General features: G+C 35.8%; 1 protein-coding gene and 1 long non-coding RNA gene across 13 annotated transcripts in view; one reads left to right on the top strand and one right to left on the bottom strand.

The window, feature by feature from the left end:
- LOC308062864 overlaps window positions 1-14,557 on the top strand; it is a 39,652-nt gene extending 25,095 nt beyond the window's left edge. Inside the window, exon 2 of the long non-coding RNA XR_013927730.1 lies at window positions 13-14,557. This is a non-coding gene — a long non-coding RNA (uncharacterized lncRNA). The remainder of the gene's footprint in view (window positions 1-12) is intronic.
- The window catches only part of ERC2 (ELKS/RAB6-interacting/CAST family member 2), a 481,052-nt gene that overhangs the window by 152,184 nt on the left and 314,088 nt on the right, over window positions 1-14,780 (bottom strand). The window lies entirely within an intron of this gene.

Raw genomic sequence — 14,780 nt, forward strand, 5'->3', positions numbered from 1 at the left:
GCATTTCACAAGGTAACAATTTTGTAAATGGAACATACAGTGTCTAAGCACTTCAAACAGTATCAGTGTTCAAAGGAATTTTTGATACCAATCTTTCGTGCCTATATTTAAGATTTTATTGTAATTTTTGGGGGTGGGGATGGTGCTTTAGCCTGTTCAAAGTCTGGAACTCCTGCCTGAATCAAAACATGTGACTAAATATATCACTTTCCAATGACAGAATAAACATCTGGAATTATTCTAAGTAAGCCTCAATTGGCATATTACTGTCACACGAATGCTCCTAATGTCACACAATGCAAAGAACATTCTGGAGACACATAGGAATTGCTCCAGCTACCAGATATTTTATTGATCACAGTTGCCTCAAAATCTGTCTGAAAATGCTAAGATGCCCAAGCAATGGCAACCCAAGAGGTGCTTGACTCAGTACTGCACAGCAGTAGCTTCAGAACTGGGGACAGTATGATCCTCAGCTTAGGAGACAGCCCCACTTTAAAGGGCCTACAAAGGGGACATTGAAGTTTCTTGGTTACTTAGTATTTTATAATTAAGATAGCCCAAATATTGGAACTCTGCTCCTACTAGCAAATTCTTTATTTTACATTTCTAACAAGTTACAAACATGACAAAGTTGTAAGGTAACCTAAAGAAAGAAACAAACACCAATTTCAGGCAATGAAATACAGCTATCATTAATTACCTGTACTTAGCCTGAAAAAAATAAAATTAAACTTATACTATACCCCAGTTCAGAATTCCTATGGCAAGTATGCATGGCCTTCACAGAATTCTTTATAATTCTTTATAATTCTCATTAGTGAGTTTACAAATGATAGTGGCACTATGCCTTTCTTAGGATATTGCTTTGATGTGGGATAATAACAGTACCCCCACTGCATATTCAGAAATCCAATTTAACAAAAGTGATGGGGTTCATCTTCTGACCAAACAAAACGCTCAATATATTTTATGGACATATATTGACAGTCTATGTTTTCACATGTGTGAAGAACTTTTAAAAACAGAGAGATTAGTTTTTATTAAAACAGCTTTAGTTCACAAACTAGAAATGAACACAAGAAGCTAGTGCAAAGGTAAAAGAGGACAAATATTTCTATTAGGGGAAAAATCAGTAATACTGGTGCAATTGAACATTTAAAACTTATATTAAAAGAATCCAATTTTATTGAAAAAACACATAGTCCAAACAGAACTATGATTTTTAGAGCTCACAGATTCTAACATGCTACCATCTCTCTGATATTAAATAGAACCAATCATTTTTATATTTACAATGTTACTTAGAGCTTACTATTTTCTAAAGATGCATAGCCTTTCAGCTTTAAAATATGTATTGTTCAAACTCTCAGAAAAAAATACTTCTGCTGTCAAACAATGAGTCATTTTTTATTTCCTCATATGCTGGTTGTGAGCCACATGTATTTTGTCAAAATCTATTCTCAAAAAATAGTAAAATCAACAGAAAAAACTCTAGTGAAAGCCATCTGCAATGAAGTATAGAATGAATGCTGTTAATCTGCTAAACAAGAAAAAGGAAATTAGGGGTGGACTGGCTGCTGGGAGAGAACCATCATACATATAAATTAGCATTTTCTTAATTAAGTTTATTTGTAAACAAATCTTGAAACACAGTGCATCATTTGTGTTCTAATATTTTCTGAACGAAAATAAAGTCACTGTAATATGGATTTTGACATTAAATCCACAACATAATTAAAATGTAGCAAATGAAAGACTATCGTCTACAATAAAACGTGAGCTCGTGAAATGATTACCTCCTTAAACTGGTGTTATTATCCCTTTCTTTAGAGTTATAAATCATTCTTCAAGCTAACAGAATTTTAGATCTGTTCAGCACTTTCAGACAAATTATTCTCAGATTGTTTCATACTGGTACCTACCTTTCTGCTTTGAGTTTCCACAGCACCACTGAACCATTTGAGAGGTATTGAAATACCCAACATTTATTTTGATCAGCAAAATTCTACCCTCCACTCCACGTTCATTTTATGTTGCGTTCCTTAGATGGCCACATCAATGGTTATGACAGACAGTTAATAGGCTACACTTCCCCAAAACATGCCAAAATTTTGAATGCTCTCCATCAGAATTCCAAGCAACTCAGAAATAGCTCAAAAAGTATTCTTAAATTTCTGTCCTCAGACCTTCTTTTCCCAAAGGAATGAGCACTGTGAAAAAACAACTATAGATCGATTTATGTTTAAAAATAAAAAAAGCAAAACAAAACAAAAAACACCACCAAAGAAAAAAAAACAAAAACCCCCACAGTTCCCCAGGGATGTACTTCTGTAGTAGTGGGAATCAGCATGCATTACTTTATAGCAGTACGTTCTGCATGCTTAGCTCTTTAGTATATAAAGTCACTTCATCAACCCAATTATTTCTTTTTTTTCCTGTTTTTTCCCCCAAAGTAACTCTAAACTACTTTAAAACACCTTCATTACAGAAATGATTCAACCAGCACTGCTGCAAACCATGGAAATGTAAAAGCTGTTAAAAATGTATTAAATGCTGTCCATGCCACAAGGGTACTAGTGTAAAATGACCTTAAGTTTAAAGGCTCCCTACGAAGGCAGAACAGTAATCTGCTCTGCTTCTCCTAATGAATAACAAATGGGCCTTCACAATTCATTTAGTTCAGTACAAGCTGCCATTACAACCCATTTTGTTTTTTTAACTTTGTGGTAATGTATCATCTTGCCTGATTCTATGTCATCTTCTTGAAGGTCACCAAAGGTATGTAACTCCACTCTTAATAATGAAAAAAAGGAGGAAGGAAAAGAGATATGACAAATTTTGACAAAGCACCAACCAGTCCATTCCGATATACTGTATCACACAGTGAGGCTCATACTTCCTACACAAAAACGCTTCCTGTACTGTAAAGAAAGTAAGAAAATCACTGAAGTTCTCAAAATAATTTTCTTTTTTAATTAATAACTTAAATACAACAATATCTGGGAAAGAATTCTTTGGGTTTCTATTGCCTTACTCTTGATGTTTGTTTTGCCCTAAAATGTATTCTGCATTTGAGCATTCAAAAAAGGAATTAAAAGACCATGAAAATTTATCTTTATTTCACAGGTATTTAGAAACATGTATTATGTTGCTATGGACAATTAGCCTTTTATCCAATTTTAGCTGGTAGTTTAACTCACCCACCCTAAAGGTTTTAATTATCCCCACAGCCTGCATGCTTAGGCCTCAATTCATGCAGCTGGAAATCTGCCTCAGTGATGTTATAACCTTGTTAATGTAACAAAAGAGGAGTTTACTTAAAACTGTACTGACTGTGGACTTAAGCCAAATTTACTTGAAAGAGGAAAGAGACTGTCAAAAATCCTACAATAAACACAGAAATGCAGTTCTTTCATAACCTTCACCTTAATTCATATAGACAAGCAATTTACATGTAAGTGGATTCATATGGCCTGTGAGGGGCCTCCTTTCTGGAGCTGGACTATTCTTTGTACCCTACCCCCATCTTCAACAAAAAAAGCTTCAACAGCTCACTTTACAGCAATGGCAGAGTATCTGCAATCTTTTTTAATCACAATAAAACATAATTAAGATAAACATTTATAAAGCTAGTCAGTATCAATAAAGGCAGCATAATTTCACAAAGCCAATTTCAAGTAAGTTCAGCTAGTCCTTTGTCAAATACATATTTTAAATTCAATAAAGGTTTTATTTGAAGAGTGTAATGTTGCACTTCTAATGAGGTAATAGTTACATTAGCCTTAAGTGGAAGTTGCCTGTCATATACTGATATCCCACATTCATTTAGTTGCCAAATTACAGTACGGATTTCCTAAGTTCATCTGTTAATTAGATTCATTTTTAGGCTAGATACTAACAAAACCCTGCATTAGACTAAACAAAACGTCATAGTATTGAAGTGTTGAAAGGAGATCTTTCTGAGAGAAAAAAATATAAATTCTATTGCTTAATACAACTGTGAAAATACCGTAGGTAATTTTCATCCTGATTGGATCCTTGTACTACTTTTTTTAAGATGGGATCTGATTGGAGGGGCAGTAGCGGGTAGCTGGGTGGTACACATGTATGCATAGCCACAAAGCCCATAAAACACACTGTTTTCATTTCACCAGTTTTCCTTCAGTTGTTGACAAAATAATCCAGGTGGGAGAGGACGGTAACAGGCACCCAAAACAAAATTGGAAAGCACTCACATTTCTTTCATGCGTGCTGAAAGTTTAAATATTTTTCAATAGGTGAAAAGTCTTTACCTTAAGCTGATGAATGTCAGAGTATTTTTCACTCTCTTAGGAGGGTATCAGGTTGCCGGATGTCAGATGATGATCTACCACACTTCTTGGGCTTCTATTCTTTAGGTGTTATGTAATAATCTCTACTTTTTTGCTACTGAAACTCACGCTAGTCCCAACACCAGCTCCTGCTCTAAACCCCACAGACACGAACTACTCCCTTTTTGTTTGCAGACCACACAGAAAACTAATAAGAGTTTCTCACGGTAGTCATACAAGACCTGGATGAGGTTGTCCAGCTCACAAAAATACTCTTAAGTTACCAAACACAGTATATCCCCTAAATAGTGATGAGAAAATTCCATTATTTTGGAGCTTTTACCGTGAGGGGGTTTAAAAGTTCAGATCATTCTTCCTATTAATTGCATCTCTCCTTCCTAAGCAGTCTTTGGGACATAGCTTGCCATAGCATGCAGACAGTTAAATATAACCACCATGAAGTCCCCTGACTATTGTTCACTAATTGATGCGATAAGGTCCTATGCTCACACTTGACTCCATTTTACCCAAAACTCTTCCAGCCTAAACAAATAAGGCAGGATACAAAATGTCATTCTTATGGATATACATTTAAGCGGAATTAGAATTTTGTTCAATAATTTATATTCACAATCTTCATAACATAAGGATTTGAAAGTATCTAGCTACACGGATACCTGGCCAGCTTTGATTCTATGTTGCACACAGATGTGACCTACCTATCCTATCATGTAAAACCTACCTTTGACATTTTCTCCTCAGTACCTATCTGTTTCATAACCATAAAGCTCAGGGAGGTTGAAAACCCAAAAAAAAAAAAAAAAAAAAAAAAAAAGTACATTCAAGGACTGCCTCTGATAGACCAATCTACATTTTTAATCCCACCTAGAAGATGAGAAACAGGTCTGCTAGTCTTCAAAGAATGCAAGATGAGTTTGCTGGGAAGCAAAAAAGAAGAGGCCCTAGTAACTAGAATGATTTTAGCAATATGGTGATCCTCAGAGGCCTGTGTGGCCTAATTTTGGTCAGACTTGAATGCAACAAAGATAAACTACATGTTTGAGGTAGGAGTGGTTAGAATCTGGGAAGACTTTAACCACAAAAAAGTGTTTTTACATTTCTAACCTAAGCCAGTAAATCACAGTTCCCTCCTTAGTATCTGCGTATTCACAAAACTAAAATCGGATGGGTTTTGAAAAATTCATTATTAAATATGAGGAAAAAAAAATATACAAGTCTTTCACTTGCATCTCCCAATATACTTTTAAATACTAAAATGCAACATAATAAGCACAATAGTCCTATTAGAATTATGCAACCTTCTCTACAAATGCAACATCTCTCTTTATTAACAATTGAAAAGATCTTTCCACTAACAATATTTTACATAAGTGTGTGCTGTCACCAAGCTTTTGTTTCACCTTGAAAAGTTTATCTATTCAGTTGAAGTCACTTCAGGAAGCAAGCCAAGGTGTCCTTTTAAGGTGATGTTTATCCTGAACACAACAGCTTAACTATAAGATGTAGCACAGACTTACATAATGTACCTTCTTAAATGAGGCTTTTCTTTTCTAAGATACCCAGATACGCTGTACAACAGTGTGGAAATAACCACGTTTGTTCACAGAGAAAATTGAGATAAGCTCATCCTAATTTCTACTGCCATCACATAAGTCATGCTCTGTCACTTTGTTAAACTGACAGTGTTGAAAGGTGAGGTGTTCATTAGAAAGTCAGTGCTTTAGCACATTTTTGTGTGCTATGCCATATTTTAGCAATCATGTTTGAATAATTCCCTTTTTACTACAATACTTCCACATTCACGTTGTTTAGATATTGCTGACAGTGATAACATGATACATGTTTTTATTATCATCTTCTTTATTATAGTAATGCTTGATGGCCAATGAGGGATGGAAGCCCATTATGCCTGGCAGTGTATTAATAAAGATTATTGACCGGTCGTGTCAGGCTTATACTCTAAATAGCTAAGCTAAACACAGTTCAGTGGGAGGGCATAAACACCAGCAGCGCAAGTAGTGTGACATTCTCTTGGATATCAAATATGGTATGAGTGTGTTTCCCTCCCCAAAAGACAAAAAAGCTTTGACTCATTTCAAGATAGAGGCAGAGATATCTATGACAATAAATTCAGTTAGATAAGAGTAAATCTTACTTAGGCTCTAACAGGCAGAAAGACTGTCTCGTGCACACACACCTTACAAAGCATTAGAAAATGCACATCGGAGAGCATTAATGAACTCTCAGACATCAGAGTGCAAAACTTCAAGTACATCTTGCATCTTTTTACACACGAGAGGACTCAATCTGAGGAAACAAAGCAATAGGAACTTAAATTTATTTTTCCACAGCACACAGAGAAGTACTTGTTTGCTGGGGGCATGGGGAGGGGAAAGAATGAGGAAGCACAGGAAGAAGGCTGCAGATTTACTGCATAGCACCTAAGAAGTAACGGGAAAGTAGAGAAAGCTAACTGAAATTTCCCTTCTGTCACTAAGAAAGCTGTTCCTGTTTGATTGCTTCTGACTCTGTTCTTTCTTGACTTTGTAAGACCTTTTCCTTCTAATAATAAAAATTCATCATATACATATCTAAGTACATTTTATATTTTGATTCAATATCAAACAATAATCCAGTGATTTAGTTTAAATGATCCAAACCTTTAAATTTCTTTGGTTCTCCATTTTCAAATATCTGCGTTTACATTATGTTCAGCATTATCCCACTGGGGAGATCCTCAGCTCATAATTCCTACCATTGACTTGAATGTCCTGGGTCTCAAGTATGTGAGTTTTGCCACTGCAAAAAGGAAAAAAACCCTGACCCATCATATTTTGAGGTCTAAAATGGAGAAACATCTGCTAGAATCATATGCAGTTGGCTGAGGTTAGGAATATGGGAGCCTGCAGTTGATCAGCACTGCCCTAGGTGTCACGGAGGCCAATGGGAATTACACTAAGAGGGTTTCAGTAGACAAGGGTGTAATTCAGTCAGCTTAAAAAAAAAAATATTCATGAAACAGAAGCCTAACTTTTTCTTTCCTCTTTTACTCTCAGCCTCCTACTCCTTCCTTTCTGTCTTTTCAGCCACTTGTTCTTTTGAGTATATTATCAGAGGTGGAGGCCTCTACATTCCCATGCTGGCTGAACTTCAAAATAAATGCCATCCTATTTCATCATTTTTATCATTAGTAATTTTTTAGCTAATAAAAGCATGTTTCAGGCAGTTTTAAAACAAACCATATATAACTTTGCCAAGATCAGTAATTACAGAGTACAATTTCTTTCCACAGCATTGTTCTCCCAGTAAAATTAATTTGTTGCTTCTATTTTCTTATATTAAAAAAGTTGTACAATAGAAGTGAGACAATATTTTAATACTTAGTAGATAGCATAAACTTTTTCTTCTTTATCTAAAAAGTTAATATTGCTAAACCCAGTATTTTAACTTTAGATAAAATCAGTAAGCTTTGCTAGAAAAAGAAACATACTTCAAACTACACTTTTGCTTTGGAATAGTCCAGACCTGGATTTTCATTCTTCAGGTTTGTACAGCCCTCTTTGTTTCACCACTGTCCATATTTCACTGACTACTAACTCATAGTCCCTTCTCACTTTCATATACTATCCTTCTCATCACTGTCCCTTTCTGAATACTTCTCCACCTCACATGAATTTAGAATGCTATGAATCAAGATATATCAAACTGATGTATTTTAAACCTTTACACATCTATAAATTAAAAAAAGAAAAGGATTTTAGTTTAAAGAGACTGATTTTTAGAAAAAGGAAAAAAGAGGAGAAGCAAATGTTTTGACTTTCAATTGCAATTGTTTCTTCAGTTTTCACTTCATTTCAGAAAACTAGAATACTCTGCATCTCAAAGTCCTTCAAGCAGCTTGAGACACCTGTAAACCTGAAGCACTGTTAATTCCAAGTGGTTCAATCACTAGAGAATGTCATGTAACTGTTGTATCTCACTCTTATAACCTGCACATTAAAATAATCATTTTGTCACTTGTCTCATTTTGTCAATCCACTTATACACTATAGGGCAACAGAAGATGCAAAAGGCTGTTCAAAGTGTGGCCTTTAATCTTTCCAGAATGTATTAGTTGACAATATAACTGGTTCTCAAAAAAACAAAAAAGTTTTAGAAATCATCTGATCATTAACTATGTGTGTTTCAGTGTAAGGGAGCAAAGTTGGAGGAAAAAGCTAATACTTCAGAGAGAAAATAAATTTTAGGAACATAGTTCAAGAACAGCCAAAGAGTACAAAGTAGCAGCCATTTATGGACCTCTTGTCCATGAAGTTCTCTAACCCTTTTTTGAACCAGCTGATGCCACTCTGCCCTCTGTGGAAGCAAGTTCCAGAAGGTCACCAACCAACCGCTCCATAAAGCAGCACTTCTCTCTTTTGAATTGATCACTGATTAACTTCAGCAAGTGCCTGATATTCCTGATGCTGGGGCATCTGGCAAACAACAGATCTATATTCAGTTTATGCCTGCCTTTGAGATTCTGCAAACTTCAAACATACCCTTCCCCTCCCCAGAGTGAAAAGACTTTAAGTTTCTCCCTCATAAAGCAGCTGCAGGATCCCCTTGATCTTTCTACCATTCAGGTTCTGGGGAAAGCTGTCAAGGAATAAAACCCCTAAGAAGTACTGTGGAATTTCCAACATAAAATGTTTGCTGGAGCACTGACTGTTATTTTTCTACTTAGGCAACGTACCTGAATGTTGAGAGAATAATGGCAATAAAACCGGAAAGAAAAATACACTACTAGGATACAGAGCGGCAACTACCACCAAAGTCCCTTTCCACCTGGCAGATGCCTCAAACCACATGGATCACAGGAACCTGGAAGATCATTTTTACAATTACAGAGTCAGAAGATTATATTTCTATACTTTCTTCACAACACTACTCATGGAACACATGGTAATTAAAGTCAAAGTACTTATGAGATGAAGAAAACAAGCCGTTTAAAATCCGGACCCATTTTCTAGATCAGAAAAGTATGCTTATTTATTATAAGCATAATATGTGTTGTCTGGAATATGTTTGAACTCCTGGTTTGCCCTCAGACAATGCTTCTGTGACATAAGTATTGCTGCCATTTCATAGTGGAGAGGAAGACACTGCCTTCCTGGGAGGGAAGAACTTTGAAAAGGTTGTTACTACACTCTCCCACTGTCTAAAGGGGAAGGAAACATGGGAAAAGATTTTTTTTTTTTTTTTTTTTTTGCTTCCTTTGCTTGGGTACCCATATAAAAGCAGGCAAAATACAGCCTCTAAATTTAAGTTTCAGAGAAATCTTAATTTGATCTTACTAACCTTCAGTAGCAGGTGACAATCTATTTCAAAAGTAAATTATGACCTCAGTAAGAACAAATGAAGAAAAGAAATGGCACACTTTCATCCCATGCTGATGAGATTTCAAACATCACAAATCTTATAAAATAAAATTAAAGTATACTATCATTTAGTCTGAATATATAAGACTCAAGTAAATGGGGACTTGGTGACACTCATATGTCTTTAAATAAGAGAAGCGCTCTGCCAAGTAAACAGTTCACTCATTCGGTTCTCACAGAGAGAAACATTTTATTGCTTTGTGCCCCTTCATTGTTTACAAAAGAAAAACATCTCTTCATTTTAGTCAAGAAAGCTTCTGTTCCAGAGAACAAAGCCTTCATTTGGGTTTCTCTCATCTTTATGGTGTTTGCAAGTTGGTGTCAAAAATGTTAGTCAAGGCATGCTGTGTTACAGGTCTGTGGGGCAAAAGCAGTCACAAGAGACTTTCCACCCAAGTTAGAAGGAGACCACATTACCATTCTAACTACTTCCTATGGAAGTTACAGTTGTATCAACATCCTGCTGTTTTGTTTGTATTTAACTTGGGATATGACTCTCCACACTCTCAGCATGAATCCTACAATTAAATGGAAGCAATCCACAGGTTACTAAAAAACAGTCTAGTGTTCTACATTTGAAATGGTACAATTTTTGAGACAACCAACTTGCTCTCCACTCACTGAACATGTTTATAGCATACATTACCACTGTTTAACCAAGTCAAAATAATCCCTCTGATAAATTTCTGAAAATTAGTTTTTTTCTCCACAGCTATTTATATACTACTCTGTTATCTAACAAATGAAGTAAAGATATGTTAAAGAATTCCTGTTGGAGAAATTATAACTATCTTTCTTAAAATATAGGCTGTATTAGAGCTGATAAAATAGAAAAAAAAAATTTAAAATGATCCTACCTTCAAAATAATGCTTCATTAGTAGTCTAAGAAATCAGACTCTAGTGTATTTGCTTAAACTTAAATTCAAAGAGTATCCTTTAATGTCACATATCCACTACTACTTATTTAGCCTAGAACTATATGCATGGTAGGTGCTGGCTCTTCTTAGAATACACTAGCATTTTACAAAGGAGCATAAACTAAGCATCTTTGCCTGCACCTTTTAGTTAATCACCTCAGTTTCCAGTGTAGGCAAAAGAACCAGTTACCTACTTCCTTTTCCTTTCTGAAAAGAAGGGGGCAAGTGGAAAGCAGTGCTTCACTGTAACAAAGAAAGCAGACAGTTTCTACAGGGAAGCTATCCTTTTAAGCGGCTCTAAAGAGTGAGTTCCAAGCGATTTCAGAGTAATTCCAACCTTAAATCACCCTGCCAATTTCTCCTAGCCTTGTTATATTGCTTTCCTCATCCTTGCTGCTGTATGGAAGAACCCAAAAAAGGAAATTAATTTCATTACTACATGCAAGTAGAGTCCCTACAATATCATCAGGGATTTTCCCGTCAATGAGTGTCATGCTCCTGGCCTGTGTGCACCCTGAACAGGTGAACTGCATACACAATTACTCTGAAATGTTCCAGATGCACTGGATTTACTATTCACACAGAGATTTCAGAAGCAATTCTGACCATAGCTGTACCCACTGCAATGCGGGTGCAACCACTATCCTGTGGGTGACAGAATCTCTTGGGGTGGAGTAATCAGGACATAAATAAAGGAAAATATGTTGAGTTCCTCTCCCTTTCCCTCCCCAAGTGCCAGTCTGAGATGGTGATGGATGGAAACAGTAATAGGAGAATGTAAGGCAGGGACATGAGCTGATTTGTCCAGGTGCTAGAAACATGTCTACATTCCCTGGACATCCAACAGGCCTTGTCAGAGCTACAGCTCCTGCTGAGCTGCTACACAGATGTGAAACCCCCAACTTCTACCGTAGTTAAATTTATAGATGGAAAAAGGGGGTATTTCTGCAGAAAGCCAGATGAATGGTAAACTTCCTTATACTTTGGCCACTAGTACTTCATAAAGCATTTTGACTTCCCTACAAACTCTGACTGTGACTCTCCAGTTTTACATCTTCCACAGTCTTCCCATTAGGCTGTGATTCCTGACTTCCAGAATCCATTCTAAGACCCTCTTCATCCCTGCAATACCCTCAAAAGTCCACTTGAAGCCATTTGTATACTTGTCCGTGCTTGAATTTCCTGCACTAAAAAGGAGGGGACCAGTCAGACCAGGTGACAGACAAACAGACGAGACACATTCACTTTCCTGGAACAAGACAAGCTTTCTGCTTACTCTGTGAAGCTGTTCATGCTCAGTTTGTTGCACCAGGCAAATCCACACCATGGTCTTGCACCCGAGACTGGCATCTAGTGGCAAATACAAGTGCCCTCTCCTTGTCTGGCAGAGCAGCTGGACCACAAGCCAGCAGGTAAAAGCACAGTATGTGTGCAGCACTTTTCTATAGAGTGGCAGCTGGTGGGACTGAATGCTTGGTGGAAAAAACATTTTATCCCCTTCTTCCCACAAATACTTCATCCTTGACTGTACACAGGTGCTGTTAAATGAATAAAGTAAATATACTGAAAAACAGAGGTAAGTAATAGTCATTATTTTCAGACAAAAAAATAGTGGACCCTCTTAAAGGAAGGGATGTTTAATTTTATTCTGTCACTGTAAGAAAATTTACTGAAAAGCCTAATTGAAAAATAAAATTTGCTTTGGACAACACAGCGATGTTCTATTTTTGTTATTGAATGAAAGGACTAGTAGCTGGTTATTTTATTAGGAGATCTTTAATACTTCATTACTGAAGTAATCTATTTATTGCACATAAGTGAAAACATATAACCTGGAAATTTGTAGTGAATTTCAAGACAAAGTCACTTCCAACAAACCTGATTTAGAAATACCCACAGGTGATGGCACAAATTCTATCAAAGCAAGGAAACTGCCTTTCAAACTCTTGGCAAGAATCACTGAAAAATCATCAAATTAACGCAAAACCACAATGAAATAATGTTCCTTTAAAAAAAAAAGTATTTAAATATATTTCTAGAGTAGAGTAAACACTACAGAAAATTCATTTAAGTGCTTTTAACCAAGAAAGCCCTGTTTCGATAACAAAGTTTTTGAGGGGTTGAGAGGGGAGGGCTGTTTTTATCTTGTTTTTAACCTCAGTGGCTGCAGCCTGAAGACTACATGCATATAATTTACAAGTTGAACTCACAAAAAAAGTGATTATAATTTGTATATCTTTCCTTCACATGCCATTAAACTTTCTTTTACGACTACTCACTCTCCAGGTCAAACTGTGTATCTTTCTAATCGAAAATAACTGACCAGTTCTAAAAAGATTATCTATCCCAGAGTAAAACCCACTTTCCGTAAGGACAGGCATTTATTTCACATACAGATAAAAAGCAATTTTAATATTCTATAAATATTCATTTATCTGTCTACACAGCTATCTAATTATGTTACAAGCAGCTTTTCGAGTTTTGGAAGGAACCACCATATAGGAAAGGACATCTCCATGAAAGCACTGTTGATGCCTTGTGGTCATGAAAGTATGCTCCACAAATATGGCATTTCTGAAACATTTGAAAAAAACTCCACCACATCACAGTGCAGAAACTTCTTCTACTCTCAAGCTCTTCACATTACAAAATGAACAAGCTTTTCTAGGCAAGCCTTGTGAAGTTCTCAGTAGGCTGTGCTCCTTACGAACTCTCAGAAAACAAAAACAATGTGTGGAAAAAGCAGTCTTGATACATATTTCTAACTACCGATTTTTAAGTACAGGCCAATTGAAACTTTGCTATGGATGATAAACACATTTTTAAAAAACATTAAGGTGCCTTTTGTCACACTATGCAATACAGATTTTTTATTTCTTTTAAAGGATCATTATTAAAAATAAAAAAATGTATAAATGCATTTATTTTTTTATGCTCGTAAGGAGCACCAAGCATTAAGACAATTAGGCAAAATGATGGATTTGAACACATGCTGCATTTTATTGTTAACATGTATGAGTAACTTCCATTAATGTCAGTATGAGTTATGTGTGCACTGTTAAAATAATATGACCATAACAAAGACATTTCCTCCAGAACTAATATAGTAATATTTTTAATAGACATTTAGAAAAAAAAAAATCACATCGTTAGAAACTAACATTTAAATGCAAATCCTTCTCCAAACTTAACACTTTGGAATTCTTTAAAATAAATCTTATTTTTTCACATGTTGGCATCAAATTAAGAATAACTTGGTGTTTATTTCCTTCCATCAAATTACCTTTCATTTAATGGGTACTTATCTAGTTTCCCATTCAAGAAGACCAACCAGATAATGAACAAGATTAAGCTGCTATCCATTTTTATTCTAAACTTCCTTAAATAACTAAATGTATATAGGAACATGTAATGACAACTGAAGAAGTTATCTAAAACTGACAACTGATTGTAGCCAGTAAATTAAGATGGATCTTGGCAATGTCAGCCAGATGTGCCTAGAATGCAGAGTTATGTTTGGAACTTGAACATAATACAAGCATAGGAAATCATCATAAATGTTCTTAAACTCACAGTTCATGTCTATTTAACTGGAAGTTAGCAGACAAAACGTGTAATCACTCAGATTTAAAAATTGATAAATAGAAGTTATGGTAAATGCTGCAATTAATAAATTATCTTAAAATATCAGAGAAAGCACACTTCTTTAGTATATTACTACAACACAGAATTATCTTTCATCTGTCAGTGGATGTCTGGGTCTTTGCTAACGTCTACAATCTATTTTTGAGAACACCTTATTTATAAAAAAAAATAATGCTATATTTAGTATATTCTGTTGTAATGCAGCAGATTTATAAAGTTTGTCATACACTTAGTGAGCAATTTCAAAAAATAAACTATGGTAATGAGTATGTGAATTATTTCTAAAATACATTTACTAATAGAATCATAGGATGGTTTTGGTTGGAAGGGGCCTTAAAGTGCACCTAGTTCCAACCCCCTGCCATGGGCAGGGACACCTTCCACTAGACCAGGCTGCTCCAAGCCCCATCCAGCCTGGCCTTGAGCACTGCCAGGAACGGGGCATCCACAGCTGCTCTGGACA

This window comes from Falco punctatus (genome assembly GCF_963210335.1).
Source record: "Falco punctatus genome assembly, chromosome: 4".
Taxonomy (NCBI): domain Eukaryota; kingdom Metazoa; phylum Chordata; class Aves; order Falconiformes; family Falconidae; genus Falco; species Falco punctatus.